The following is a 16,409-nucleotide window of genomic DNA, read 5'->3' on the forward strand; positions in this document are numbered from 1 at the left end:
TATGATTGGAACTCTAGCAAGCGTCCGCAACTACTAAAGATCATTAAGGTAAAACCCAACCATAGCATTAAAGCATCAAGTCCCCTTTATCCCATACGCAAACAACCTACTTACTCGGGTCTGTGCTTCTGTCACTCACGCCACCCACCATAAGCAAATCATGAACATATTGCAAACACTACAGCGGGAATCCCTCACGCTTGCGCGACATGGAGAGCACCATAGGACAGCACCAATAATAAAACATGCAACTCAAACCAATCTTGATCATCAAATAGCCCATAGGACAAAACAGATCTACTCAAACATCATAGGATAGCCATACATCATTGGGAAGTGATATATAGCGTTGAGCACCATGTTTAAGTAGAGATTACAGCGGGTAAGAGAGAGGTTACACCGCTGCATAGAGGGGGGAAGAGTTGGTGATGATGGCGGTGAGGTTGTTGGTGAAGATTGCGGTGATGATGATGGCCACGGCGGCGTTCCGGCGCCACCGGAAGAGAAGGGGAGAGGGGGCCCCTTCGTCTTCTTCTTCCTTGACCTCCTCCCTAGATGGGAGAAGGGTTTCCCCTCTGGTCCCTGGCCTCCATGGCGTGGGAGGGGCGAGAGCCCCTCTGAGATTGGATCTGTCTCTCTCTGTTTCTGCGTTCTCGTCTGCTGCCCTTTCACCGTTTCGTATATATATGGAGATCTGTAACTCCGATTGGATCGAAACCTTCGCCGTGATTTTTCTAAACCAAAAATTAGCTTTCTTGCGGCCGAAGAAGGGCATCAACCGCCTTACGGGTGGCCCATGAGGGTCAGGGGCGCGCCCAGTGGGGCAGGCGCGCCCCCCTACCTCGTGGCCACCTCGGACACCGTTTCGCGTTGATCTTTCTCCCAGATTTTCCAAATATTCCAAAAATAAGCTCCGTCCGTTTTTATCCCATTTGGATTCCGTTTGATATGGGGTTTCTGCGAAACATAAAACATGCAACAAACAGGAACTGGCACTGGGCACTGGATCAATATGTTAGTCGCAAAAATAGTATAAAAAGTTGCCAAAAGTATATGAAAGTGGAATAATATTGGCATGGAACAATAAAAAATTATAGATACGACGAAGACGTATCAAGAACTCTACAAGAAAAGTACTATTGGAGTTCTTCAAAGATGTATCTCCGAAGCGGAGGGACCACTACTAGGAAATGGCTATAGCTAATATGGACATTAATGGCGCACCATGTATGTGGTGTGCCACTGCTATATAGCAGTGGCGCACCAGATATAGGTACGCCATTATTGGCCACCTTACTAATGGCGCACCTCGTGTGTGGTGCGCCATTACTAGTTTTGAAAAAAAAAGATAAAAAAATTGTTAGCAGTGGCGCACCAGGGGATACATCTTTTAACTAGTAATGGCGCACTATCCACTGGTGCGCTACTACTAACATGTTTTTTTATATATATTTTTTGAAAACTAGTAATGGCGCACCACACACCAGGTGCGCCATTAGTAACCCTGGTTACTAATGGCGCATTCTTAGGTGGTGCGCCATTGGTAACCTGGGAGCAGCTAGATATTTTGGACAGCCACCTACCGCACTCACTTTCCCCACTTCATCTCGGCTGCCTCCTTCTCCTCACCTCATTTGCACCATAGATTCACCCAAATTAAGTGGTTAAATTTCCTTTTTTTGATAGGTAAGTAAGGGGAAAACTTTCTTTATGTTCTAGATCTAATTTTTTCTCCCTCCAACAACGTACACAGTTTTTATGGCCTAGATCTACGTATGTTTGTGGTGTGGCATATGTTTGTGTTTGCAGGTACCGGTATTTGAAATGCGATAGTTGCTAATATTTTGCCGAAATGTTGATTCATTTCCGTTTCGGCGAGAATTTGGCACTATGCATTCTTTTTGGTCCTATTTTTAGGCAAAGTCATGCCAATTTTTTTTGGTTCTAAAATATCGTTTTGCTCTACCCCGCAGGCGACCATGGTCCGCACGATGACCGAAGGCATCGTGAATAGGTTTTTGAGCTCCGCGAAGGCCGAGATGCTTCAAAAGAAGGAGACGGAGATAAGATGTCCGTGTCGAAGATGCAAGCAGGACCACCCTACCTAAAGGACGTCCGTTCAAGAGAAGAACTCCATTTGCGAAAAAGAAGGGCAAGAAGATTGTGAAAAGATAGCTAAGATCGATTGTATTTAAATTGTAGTCTTCATATGTCGATTGTATTTCGACATATGGAAATGGCATTTCTTCTGTTCTAGTCCTCTATCCAGTAACCTGTTTTGTTCTCCCTCTTGTTTTGTTGCAAATCATCATTTACAGGCACCTTGGGCTTCTTTGTGTTTTCTTCTGGTATTTTAATTGTTTTTATTTATGTTTATTCTGGTAAAAAAAAGTTACTAATGGCGCACCAGGAGAAGGTGTGCCATTGCTATCAAGGTACTTATGGCGCACCCCTAGGAGGTGCGCCATTGATATACCGGTTTTTATTTATGTTTATTCTGCTATTGAATTTCTAACTCACAAAAAGTATTGAATTTGTTAATATTTTTTGAACTCATGAATATTTTTAAATTTCATGAGCACTTTTTGAATCCATTTATATTTTTTCAAATTTGATGATATTTTTTCATATTCATAAATGTTTTACCAATTCACAAATGAATGCAACTAAAAATCCAAAAAAAAGATAGTAATGGCGCACCAGGAGAAGGTGCGCCATTGCTATCACGGTGTTTATGGCGCACCCCTAGAAGGTGCGCCATTGGTATACGTATTTTTATTGCGCACCCCTAAAAGGTGCGCCATTGCTAACCCTCCCCACTCCCACTTACTCCCCTCTCCCTCTGGCCTCTCTCCCTCCCTCTCCAGATCCACCTCGCCCCACCTAACCCGCCGACCCCCGCGGGAGCACACCGCCGTCCGCTCGCGCCCGCTCCCGGCTCCCAAATCCCCAAATCCCCTTGAACCCTAGCCCCCTGCCCTCCCCACGAACCCTAGCCGCCCTACCCTTGAGCGCGAGCCGCAGCCAATCCAGCCACCGGCGGGGCGGCGCGAGCAGCGGCCGGTCCAGCCACCGGCGGGGTGGTGCGAGAAGCAGCCGGTCCAGCCACCGGCGGCGCGATGCGAGCAGCGGCCGGTCCTACCACCGGCGGGGCGGTGCGACCTTGACCTCTCCAGGTACAGGGCCTCCCCACCGGCGGGGCTCCTGTGCTTCTCCACTCCGGCGGTGCTTCCCCGCTCCGGCTCGCCCAACCCAGCAGCACACTCCACCACCACATCTCTCTCTCTCTCTCTCTGCACCACCACAGTCCACCATTTCTCACTGTATTTCTTATGTCGTGGTGAAGGTTGCAGAGGTGGAAGGGAAGCAGAGGACAAGCTGCTCACCGTTCGACCATACACTCAGGACAAGGTGCTCACGGAGGTGCCCAAGTACAAGCAGACCATCTTCTCCGTCCTCCCCTAGGTAACTTCATCTTCATCCCATAAACGGTGTAGCTTTATTAGTTCTGTTTTAGTATTACTTAAGCGATTAGGGTGTTAGCAATGAGGTCACTAGCAGTTAACAAGGAGGTCACTAGCAGTGATTTCTGAATGAGGTTGGGGTTACCAACAATATGGGCATATAAGAAGGCATGACACATGACACTATATACTAAAACTGCCACACTAGTAGCATTTTGACCACTTTGTAGGGCAGAATGTTTTGAGGTTGGTGAGAACAGTTTAGGTGAACAATAAGATGACCAGGGATTGTCAGACCAGGTAAGATGGCCTTTGCTATAGTCTAACCATGTTGACAATATGAAATTAGCTTGGATTACGGCTTCAGACATACATTGCTGCATAGTTGCATTCTACCAAGAGGGTTTTAGGCTTTCTGTGAACTTATTAGCTTATGACTAGGAGATCATAGCACCTTAGCAAAATTTGGATGATATGCCACGAAGGGTTATTGTGGTTTTGGACCCCCAGAACGAGTTGAGACAATTTGCTGCTTGGTGCTATGATACCCCATAACATTTGTACTTGAAGATGCTTTGGTTAAGCTACTTGCCAAATTATTAGATCTTGACATGAAAAAAAGGCTGGCTCAGATTGTGATTTTAACTGATGAGTGACTGAGATTGTTTCAGTACTGAAGTCAGTGAAGTGTAATTTGCTTTGATTAACTTCCATGAAGCTGCTAGTAAAGAAGATTCTACATGAACATGATTATTAAAAAAACTGTTGTCATGCCACACTGATCAGATTAACTCCATATCCATGTTTCTGATGTTGTTAATGTCTCTGGTGATAGATTCATGCCACACTTAAAGACTATTAGCTGCATAGTACTTTCCCTGTCCTGATTGTTGTTTTTCCATGCATAGTTTAACATTATGTAATTTCCAGGGATCAATTAGACCAGATTGCTCTTCTTCAGCATTTCACCATTTTTTGATTCTAGCTGAATCCATCAAGTCCTATGAAAATACTCTGTGAACTGTGGGGTTGCTATCGTTACCCAATTTTGATTAATCAGCATGTATCTTGATTGCCTGGCATGAGCTAGATGAAATGATCCGTTTCTCCTAATGTGAAATGAACCCTTTCTCCTGAAATGTTGATTAATTTCCGTTTCGGTTGAGAATGGGGCACTCCTAGGTCAAGAAAATTAGCAAAGGTCATGCCCAATTTTCTTGACCTAGAAGGTGCCCGATTCTCAACCAAAACAAAAATTAATCAGCATGTATCTTGACATCAACCAACTTTCTGGACACATCCCTTGACAACTAGGTTATCTTGAGAACTTAGAGGAGTTGTGGCTTTGCTACAACACACTAACAGGTTCCATCCCAAACTGCCCAGGAAATTTGACCAAACTCACAACCTTGGATCTTGAGAGCAACCAACTTTCTGGACACATCCCTCGAGAACTAGGTTATCTTGAGAACTTAGAGAAGTTGGTTAATGTCATCTGCAACCTACTGTTGATGGCCTTGTGTTCCTGCTCCTTTTGCTGCTTTGTTAAGTCTATTCACCTTTTTTGAAGAATAGATACTACCCTGATCTCATCCAATAACTCTAGTAGCCTTTTTTTTCCTATTTAGAGCAAACATGGCCAACAACGATGAGGCCGGCGGTAGCAATTCTGGGAGCTATCCCAGGAGATGGAGGAAGAACCTCACCGCTATGAGGACGCCGCGGAAGACACCGATCCCGACTACACAACCCCTAGTGGCGTCGGGGATGACACCACTGATGGTGCCACCGAGGATGCCACCACTGATGATGGCAGCGCACGCACAGATGGCAGCCAACCGAAGAGGCAACGAAAGGACCGGCGCCCGAACATGCTCGGCACCGTCAAGGAGGAATTTACTGAAGTGTCCTCTAGTGGGCATCCAACGGCGCCCAAAGAATTAGTCAGTGGGTACGCGGGACAACTCGGGTGCATTCTCCGGAGCACCGTCTCGATCAGCACCGAGAACCTAAGGCATCGTGACCGAGGGAATTTGCGCAACCTCCTCTTCACGAAGCTGCACGAACGATACAAGTTCCCCGGTGACTTCGCAAACACACGCCTCTCAGGGAATAAAGTGAACAGTGCCGCCCTCATGAAGATGAGCATGGCCCTGGCTACTTGGAGAGCCGCGGTGAAGAGAAGGATTCTAAGAGGTGATAGTTATGAGAAGATCAAGGAGACAAATCCTTCGATCAGCGAAGCTGACTACCTGGAGTTCAAGATCAAGTGCGAGAATAACGCATCTGTGGAATCAAGTCAGTGGGGGAAAGATATGAGGGACTTGAACTTAGGGGTCCACAAACTCGGTCCTGGCGATTACAGAGTGACGGAACCTATATGGGACAAGGAGGACGCGGAGCGTGCCGAGCAAGGCCTACCGCCCCTCTTCGATAAATACCGTGAAAAGCAGACCAGGAACTATGTCAGGGCCTGGTACAAGGTGGACCCGGTAACAAAGGAGCTTACCACGGATCCGAAGACCAAGGCGCTTGAGCTTGTTCTGGCAAGGATACACCCCCGCGTAATTAGCTCCATATGGTTGCATTCTAATTAATGAAGCCAAATTTCTAAATGGTTCACGTTCCTTCCGCAGGACACTGAAAGCAGTAGTGCGGGGTCGTCTCAGAGCTCCCCTTGGGACACCACTTTAAATAGGGCGTTGAATGTAATTAAACACAAGGATAAGTTCAGTAAGCTGTCGTCAGCTGGTCGTGTGGCCGGCAAAGGCTTGTCCACGAAATGGTCGGAATACTATAACGCTGGGCGAAAGGAGAGAAAGACCAGCTCGGAAAGCCGGGAGCGCGAGGTTCAAGAACTCAAGGCACAAGTGGCGCGGATTCCGGAGATAGTCGAAGAGCAAGTGCGAGACCAACTGGGAGCGACGATCACCGCCATTGTGCCTACCTTGATTGAGGGGCTGCAGGCATGGATTGCGGGCAGCCAACAGGGGACGCCCCCGATTCCCAGCTTCACGGGCAGCAACTCGCACAACGCGCCGGCGCCATTGGTGTCTCCGGCGGAGGCGGCATTGGTGTCTCCGGCGTCGGTGTCGGCATTGGAGCTTAATGCACCCGGGTGTGGGAAGAATACGCCGGCCGGCACCTCGGCAGCAAGCGGCCCCTCCGTCACTTGTACGCCCACCGTTGGCGGTGCCTCGACATTAGCCGAGCTAGACGCCATCACGGTAACTAAGCCTCTCGGCCGATGACTTCATCTCCTTGCCTTTGACTGGGCATCCCTGACGCCCTACATGTTTTTGCAGGGCGCCACCGACATTCCATGCACTCTCCTGCACTTCGTGGACGGCAAGTTGATCGATCTTGCCAAGGCCAGAATCGTTCAACCGGGCAACCGCGTGTTCCACGGTAATCCGATGCCACCCACCGTGTATAGGGTTCAACTGGTTCGGGTGCTGCGGGGCTGCGATGACTTGTTACCTCCGTATCGACCCCTTGGGGACGACGAAGATGATGTGATGACCCTCAGCGCCTGCATAAGCTGGTCCATGCTTTGGCCGAAGAGCCAGATTCGTTTGGGGGCGGGGGACACCACCCCACAGACAACACCGCCAGTCGTGCCGGCGCCAAGCCATGGCAAGACCGCCGCAACGCTACCGCCGTCAGCTGATCCGGACATGCATATGGCACAGGATCCGGATGACGACGAAGGTACATTTACCAACGTCGATAAGCACTTCAACGAACATGGGTACGATGACGAATTCTTGGGGCCTCCTTCTCAAGAACCCAACCCTGCAAAAGACTATCGCGATCTAGCTGGTACCACGGGGAAACCCAATTGCAACAGGCGTCTTCTGGCATTCAGTTCTCAGGAGACGCCTCCAGCTGCCGCCTTCACCGAGCCTCAGATAGCCGAGGTGCGAAATATTATCAGCCCCAACACACTCAAGAAGGTGGTCTCTGAGCAGAACTCGATCCCATTACAGCAGAAGAAGCAGAAGGGACGGAAAAGAAAAAAAAACAAGGGTGCGAGCCAGCCGGCACCGAGTACGATCCGTGCTCAGGATGGGCTACTTTCACCTAAGGATATCTCGAGGAGGGTGCATGTGGCGGGTAGGCCAATGCTACCGACTAATCTGCTCAATGCTGCAACCGGTGCTATGCGGAGGCTGCATGACAGTGTTCTTTCTTTGGAGAAGCGGCATCTCTCCGAGAATGATGTGGCATACCCGGTTTTCGTGGCCAAGGTGCCAGAGGGCAAGGGCTTTGTCGATAGCACCATCGGGGGTATGATCGTCCTACGGTTTGATGACATCTTCGCTATGTTTGACCTTCATCCGCTGCACTACACCTTCATTCGGCTATTTTCGCTCAGTATGGAGATGCGGATCATTAGAGACAAGACCCCGGACATCGTGATAGTCGACCCCTTCTACATGCGTGCCAAGATCTTGGGCAGCGCTGGGGACCGGCAAGTCGCAAGTTCATACCTCGAAGGCGTCATTCTGGCGAACCCAGATAAGGATAACTTCCTCGTGCCTTACTTTCCCGAGTAAGTCATCCCCTCACCGCCCCGTAACATATGATATCTTAGATTTTGATCGTTATTTTTTTCTAACATTCCGTGTTTTGTGCAGTGACACACATTGCACACTCATCCTCTTAAGCCCGAAATATTCCATGGCCACGTATTTCGACTCGGACGGTCAGTCGAAGAAAGACTACACAAATATCAAGAAAGTTCTTGATGATGCTCTCCCCGGCTACGCCAAATCCGGAGGCACCTTCAGGAGGCCAATTTGTAGGTACAGCAAGCACGTGTTCACCCATGTAACGACGTTCCCCTATGTCAAGCCGCCGCCTGGCGGTCAGAAGGATGCCTACTACGCCCTCCATCACATGCGGGCGATCGTACGGGACCATAATCACCTTCTGCTACCAACTAATCTCAAAGATTGGGCCGCACGCTTGTCGGCAATCAAGGACGCGGACATCAGACAAGAATTCTTTCGCATCCAGTCGGAGTTTGCGGAAATCATCCATCAAGATGTTCTTCGTACCTCGGGGCAGTTCTACCTCAAATATCAACCGTCCAACAGTGAAATAGAAACAACGCTACAAATGCAGGCTGACAACGATCGCGATTTCATGACCATCACGAAAGACGGCGGCTTCATCAATGCTCCGGTCCCTGAGTCGAGTCGAAAGTAATGATGCTATGTAGTTCTGAAATATTGATTAGCTCATGCTATAATTAAACTTTAATGAACTTGTATGTATCTTTAGTTTGGACAGTCGTTCAACTTATATGTAATCGATGCTATTTATTAGTAGGACCATGAATCGTGCTATTGATGTGTTGCTTTTCTCTTCCGATCCTTTTGTTGCATACTTATATATTGCTTATATATTGTCTGTGAATTGCTACTAACGTTTTGTTTGTCTAGTGCATAGAGATGTCGTCGTATGTTGTGTACAAGGGCAAGGTTCCCGGAGTCTACGACGACTGGGAGGAGTGTTGGAGACAGGTTCACCGTTTCAGCGGTAACAGTTACAAAGGGTACACCACTAGGGCGGAGGGGGAAGCTAGATACGCTCGCTATCTAGAGGGAGAAAGGAGGGAGCGGAGGAGGAACCAGATGAAGACCAGTTTCATCGCGATGATGCTCATCGTGACCGCAGCTCTCTTCTATGTGATGGTAGTTTAGATGATCGATATCGACTTTGTAATGTGACGACAAACTCGGCTAATATATATGATGAACTTTGCTAATGTCTCGAGTCCTAAACTTGGCTAATGTTTGAAATTTGTTCGCTATTTCGAATTTGGACACTAATATGATGAATTCTATTGTGTGATGTTTATATTCTGTGTTGTGTAACGTGTATTTTGTAACCTGTGCAAATACCAGATATTTTTAACCTGTGCAAATACCAGAAAAGCAAAAAATAATAATTCCTAATATTCATAGTAGTGGCGCACCATATTGAGAATTAGTGGCGCACCAAGGCTAAATACCAGTGGCGCATTATGGGGCATAGTAATGGTGCACTTGGGGGCATACGTGAAGGTAAATATGGCCCCCTAGGAGTCATAGTAATGGCGCACTACCAGGTGCGCCACTATTATCTGGGATACTAATGGCGCACCAGAGGTGCACCATTACTATTTGTTACTAGTGGCGTGTTAATAGTGGCGCACCTATAGTGCGCCATTAATAGCAAAAATAGGTGCGCCACTAACAGCCTTTTTTCTAGTAGTGGACGACAGATCCTTGCCAAAATACATGCTGGTCTCGGTGGCCATCACGCTGCAGCTCGGGCCCTCATAAGCAAGGCCTTCCGTACAGGTTTCTTTTGGCCAACGGCCCGAGCAGATGCACAGGCCCTTGTACAGTGCTGTGTCGGATGCTAGCTTTTCACCAATCAAAGTCATATGCCGCCCACTGCCTAAGAACAATCCCCATCACTTGGCCTTTTGCGGTCTGGGGGATAGATATGGTCGGACCCCTTAAAGGAGGAAGCCATAAGAAGAAATATTTGCTGGTTATGGTGGATAAATTCACTAAGTGGATAGAGGCCAAACCAGTAAAAAGGCTGAAGTTGCGCTGGTGATCGACTTTATATCCGGCGTTGTACACCGTTATGGTGTCCCGCACAGCATCATTACTGACAATGGATCTAACTTCACAGCTGATGAGGTGAAAAATTGGTGTGCTAACCTGGGCACCAAGCTCGATTACGCCTCCGTATATCACCCTCAAACAAACGGTCAGGTCGAACGGGCTAATGGCCTGATAATGAGCAGCATCAAACCCAGACTAGTGCGATCCCTACGGGAGTCAGATAAACAGTGGGTCGAGGAACTTGATTCCGTACTCTGGAGACTGCGGACCACGCCCAATCGCACGACCGGATACACACCCTTTTTCATGGTGTACGACGCAGAGGCTGTTTTGCCCTGCGACATTATTCATGACTCACCTCGAGTGCGCATGTATGAAGAGAGAGAAGCCGAGCTCGATTGGCAGGACGATCTAGATGGCCTGGAGGAGGAGCGCGATATTGCAACAGCCCGTTCCGCATTCTATCAACAACAGGCTCAGAGATACCAAAGCAGAGAAGTGCGGGCCAAGAATTATAATGTCGGTGAACTCGTTATACGCCTCTGAGAGAAGAAGAAGGACAAGCTCAAACCAAAATGGGAGGGTCCCTTCATTATAGATGAAGTTCTCACAGGAGGAGCCTACCTCCATGGTAATGCATCGGATAACCGCCTAGAGCCTAATCCATGGAACGCTGCTCGGCTCCGAAGTTCGGCCATACTTCTTTTTCATCCCTTTTTCTCCTCTTAATTTTGTTTTTTGTTTTCTCGTTTTTATACGATTTCCACGATGTGTTCGGATAAGCCAAACACTTGAGGGGTACACATCCTTAAATGTACACACCCCATCATGACTGGGGGCTTCTTTAACCGAAGCTTATTATTTTTCTGAGCCTGGAGCTCACAATATATGTGTCGTTTGCTCATATACATCCTTTTTGCCATTCTATGCACCTCTATGACTTAAGTTTTTGCCAAGCTGGGTTGCCTTGCTCCTATGTTTATGCCCTACTTTCCCGATTGTTCAGCTAGGGCGTAAAGGGAGCACCTCTACGATTGTTACAACCGGGTCATCCGGACATGTACCTCAGACGGGTGAAGCCGAAAGCTAGCATTCTTAAGAGAATAATTGGTCGGCAATCAAACGACAGATTGTTACGTTATTGTAACCACTCTCACACTGTGGGACACCTTTTTTCGTATTGCGGACCCACGCCCTGGCATGCATAATTACAGCATGCCAACCCAAGGAAAGGAACCCTTAACGGAACTATTTTCTTTGGAAGATGTTTCTTACATATGTAATATAACATACATCCTGAACTAAATTTTTTTGTCTGTTCGAGCACAATGACTGGGTTGCCTAGTTTCCGGACATAGTGAATGCTTCTTTTCATTTCGAAAAGTATCCAGAAACACTCCACCATTTTTGGGTTCGGAGGTTAAAGCCAAAAGCCTAGGATGACAAACGTTTTACATGTTCGGATAAAGGTACAGATTGATCATAACGTACATTAATACATTAAATCCAAAACATATTCCCTATCTATTCCATCTATAAGACTGTCTAACCTACAGTCTTCCTATGAATACTTTGCAGCTACCATTACCTGGTCATACACCAAATTCACTAGAATTTATTTCCCGTCTGGTCCCTGTGGTCCCACTCGGGCCATGTGATTTGGATCTAGCTTGGTGAAGCGTGTTTTCACCATGGCCAGGCTTCTCGTGCGCCTTCACGGCACGCGGACATCTTCCATAGCTCGAACCGGCATCGAGCACCTTTGAACAAGTTTGCCAAGTCCTCCATAATTTCTGGAGGGGTATCAGAGGGCCATAATGCCTTCACCATACTCTTCATGGCTTTCCGGGCCCGATCATGTATCATAGACAGTTCCTTCAGCACGTCGCCTTGAAATCCGGATACTTCCTTGTCCGGCCGGCCAGTTAACAGACCTGCAGCAACAGAGTTATGACATTCCGAATTATGGACTGCACATGAGCCCCTAGGGTGATTTTTAAACGAAAAAAGAGGAAAAAGACATACCGAACATGCCGCCCTTCAGCTTCTCATTTTCTTTCTGAGCAGCCGATAACTGAGCCTTTAAGCTCTCTATCTCTTCGGATTGTTTATCTTTTTCCTCCTCATATTTTTTCTTCCCGGACGCACACATTGCGGCCTTTTTCATTTCCGCCAGTTTGGCGGTGACGACATTTAGCTGCGTCTGGTTTATCTTTAGCTCCTGGGATAGCGCAATATTCTTCTCTTTGAGGACCTATGGGCCATATCGATCCTTAAATCGGTTTATCTCACCGCTTCAAGTCTTGGGGGCTATTGGCATATGACTATCAAAATTGCATAAAACTTTTACCTTTATATCCTTTGAGAATAACTGAGTGATTCTGACAAGTCGTCTCGAGCGGCTCAGATGTATGCATCCATCGAGCTGAGTGCGGTAAATTCTTGCTCGGAAAAGGCCGGAGCGTGCATGCCCTCTTTCAATCCACGGTGATTCATCATGCTCTCCACTCCGGAATTCGTGACAGATACGTCGTCTGAATCCTCATGAGGTGGCGGAACTGGCATTGCATCGTCTCTCGTCCTAGTTGACGAGTCCGGCATTGGATTACTGGACATTCGGCTGATAGGGCGTTTTCCCACCGTCTGTCGCGTGATTATCCTGATATCAAAAATAAAAGGAGACTTTAAACAATCCAGACTCATACTTAGCTCTGTATTAAAGCGGACGTACCTCTTGGAAGGCTGTGAGGTTTCTGCAGCACTCTCGGTCCCCTTTCATTTCGAACGATTACCTTGTGTAGGGGCTGCCATGGAGGAGGTACGGTCCACCGAGCGCCAGTCCTATTAAAATCCGGATCAATATAATGGGAAAAAGTGTGAATAGGGATTTCGTTTTAAGAGCCCTCCAAATACTTACGATGCAGAAGGGATCGAGGCGGGGGTAGTCGGCGGTGATAGCCACTTCCGAACCTTCAAGGCTCACTTGATAAAATACCCCATTATCGAACTCTATGTATATATCCGGATCCTCGCGAAAGCCGGGGTCTCTATTGCGGTTATGATCCTCTCCCTATGGAGCGGGACAGTGGACGTCCTCGGTCATCTTCCTCCATGACTATTTATGGCAACAAAAGGCAAATTTGATTAGTATCTGTGACAACAATAAGGCAACACTGACGATAAAAAACTTACCCATTCAATGGGGTTGTACATGGAATAGCCTTCCCGGCAGTTTAAGCGGAGGAAATCTTCTTTTTCACCCTTATACAGATCGGCCAAGATTGTGGCCAATTCGGCAGGGGTATCCGGACCCTTCCATCTATAACGGGACACGTCATCTTCTCCGTTGTAACACCATAAGGGAGTTACTCTGGATTGAAGAGGCTGAACGCACCTCTTTATTGCAATAGCCATGACTTCGACTATCGAGAGCTCGGTATGGGCTAGTAACCTGACCTTGCTAACGAACCTTTTTATTTCTGCACTGTCTTCCTCTTTGGGACTTCGGGGACGCCAGTTGAAGCGCTTCTTTAAAGGAGCGCTGGAAAATTCAGGAAGGCCGCGCCGAACTAGGTCCGGCAGTGGGACGTCATCCATGTAAAACCATTCTGAAGACCACTGTGGGTATACCTCTTTGGGAGTTCCTATGAGGTATCCGGATCCGGCTATACACCATACTTCGGCACCGCCCACTTCAAATATGGAGCCTCCTCGATGGCGGGGAACAAGGCAAAAGAACTTCCTCCATAATTCAAAATGGGCCTCAATGCCTAAGAATAGTTCGTAGAGGGAAATGAAACCTGAGATGTGCAGAATTGAACCTAGGGTAAGGTTGTGCAGTTGGATGCCGTAAAATTCCAATAGGCCCCTGAGAAAGGGATGGATTGGAAATCCTAGGCCCCGCAACAGGAATGGGACGAAGCACACCCTCTCCTCCTTATTGGGGTTGGGGAAATTCTCAGCCATCACATCGTTGCCGATTGAGGCCAATCCCGCTCGAACGGAGACTAGATCTGCGAGGGGAAGATAGCCTTCCGTATGGAGTCGACTCAGCTGAAGATGAGGCACTGAGAAACTCTGCCAATCACCCTCTCGAGGGCCATGAGGGCGCGACAAGGAGCCAGGAGCACTGGCCATATCGGAAGGTTTCTTTCGTGGCTAATCTTGACGGTTTTTCTTCTGCGCGATGTGAGATGGCATTTGGGGATTTACATCTCCTTATATAGATGTCGTCCGAGCATGGTGAGGGGCTTGTTTGTAAAAAATCATGGACCGTTCGTATTCATTTGGCGTGCAGAAATCGAAGCGACAGCAGGGAGGAATCATAAAGGCAGAACATCGAGGTCAGGGTCGGACTGTCGTTAGTCCGAAATATAATAAAGAACCCGCCTTGCAAAGCCGAAGCCATAAGCCGGATACTACTCATCATTGGAGGCAAGTTCGGGGGCTACTGAGGGAGACCTGGGTTCGGGGGTCCTCAGGTGTCCAACCTATTCAAACATGGGTCGGGCTGATGGGCCGTGAAGATGGAGCGGAAGATTATTCCTCGTGTTCGGATTGGACTCCTAGATACGTGGAGGACAAGATTGGAGTCCAGATGTATTGTTTCCTTTGCTTGTAAACCGCCCTTGTACCCCTCTGGTGATTATATAAACCAGAGGGTTTAGTCCGTAGAGGCTATCAGAATTCACATAGGCTAGACATCTAGGGTTTAGCCATTGCGATCTCGAGGTAGATCGACTCTTGTAACCCCTATACTCATCAAAGTCAATCAAGCAGGAAGTAGGGTTTTACCTCCATTAAGAGGGCCCGAACCTGGGTAAACATCATGCCCCCTTTGTCTCCTGTTACCTTCGATCCTCAGACGCACAGTTCGGGACCCCCTACCCGAGATCGGCCGGTTTTGACACCGACAAGGAGCTAAAGGTAGAACAAATATTCCCTCAAGTTCTATCGACCACCGATAGAACTCTACTCACACTTGACGTTTGCTTTACCTAGAACAAGTATGAAACTATTGCAAGAATAAAACTACGAGTACTTTGCGAGAATAGAACTACGAATAAATTGCAAGGTAATAAAAGTGGATAGCTTTTGTCAACAAGAAAGTCATTTGGCCCTAGGCAATCGATAACAAGTACCGGTAATCATTCTTGCCATTCTATATGAGGGAGAGGTATGAGCTAACATACTTTCTCTACTTGGATCATATGCACTTATGATTGGACCCCTAGCAAGCATCTACAACTACTAAAGATCATTAAGGTCGTGAAACCCAACCATAGCATTAAGTATCAAGTCCTCTTTATCCCATACGCAACAACCTACTTACTCGGGTTTAAGCTTCTGTCACTCTCGCAACCCACCATAAGCGAATCATGAACGTATTGCAACATCCTACAATGGGGACCCCTCATGTTTGTGCGAGACAGAGGGCACCGTAGGACAGCACCGTAAATAAAATATATAATCATACCAACCAAGATCATGATTAACCCATAGGACAAAAGGATCTACTCAAACATCATAGGATAGCCAAATATCATTGGGAAATAATATATGGAGCTGAGCACCATGTTTAAGTAGAGATTACAGCGGGAGAAGAGGTGTTACACTGCTGCATAGAGGGGGAGAGAGTTGGTGTTGACGGTAGCAAGATTGTTGATGTAGATCGCCGTCATGATCCTTGCCCCGACGGTGTTCCGGCGCCACCGGGAGAGAGGGGGACAGAGCCCCCCTCCTTATTCTTCTTCCTTGGCCTCCCCCTAGATGGGAGGAGAGTTCCCCCTCTGGTCTATGGCCTCCATGGCGGTGGAGGGGCGGGAGCCCCTCCGAGATTGGATCTCCCTCTCTGTTCTCTTGTGTTTCGCGTTCCCCAGATCTGGCCGAAAACCGTTTCTTATATTCACGGAGATCCGTAATTCCGATTGCGTTGAGATTTTAACATGATTTTTTCCAGATATAAGCTTCCTTGCACCCGAAGTAGAGCTCCAACCGACGTACGAGGTGAGCACAACCCACCACCACGTGCCTGGCACCTGGGGCACGCTCTGGTGTCTTGTGGGTTGTGTGGGCCTCCGTTTGCGTTGATTCCAAGTCCCAAAAATCACATATATTCCAAAATAATTCTCTGTAAAATTTTATTGCATTTGGACTTCGTTTGATATGGATTTTCTACGAAACAAAAAACATGCAACAAACAGGAACTGGCACTGGGCACTGGATCAATAGGTTATTCCAATAAATCATATAAAAGTTGCCACAAATATGTGAAAGTAGTATAATGTTGGCATGAAACAATAAAAAACTATAGATA

The sequence above is a fragment of the Aegilops tauschii genome, chromosome 2 (genome assembly GCF_002575655.3).
Source record: "Aegilops tauschii subsp. strangulata cultivar AL8/78 chromosome 2, Aet v6.0, whole genome shotgun sequence".
NCBI lineage: Eukaryota > Viridiplantae > Streptophyta > Magnoliopsida > Poales > Poaceae > Aegilops > Aegilops tauschii.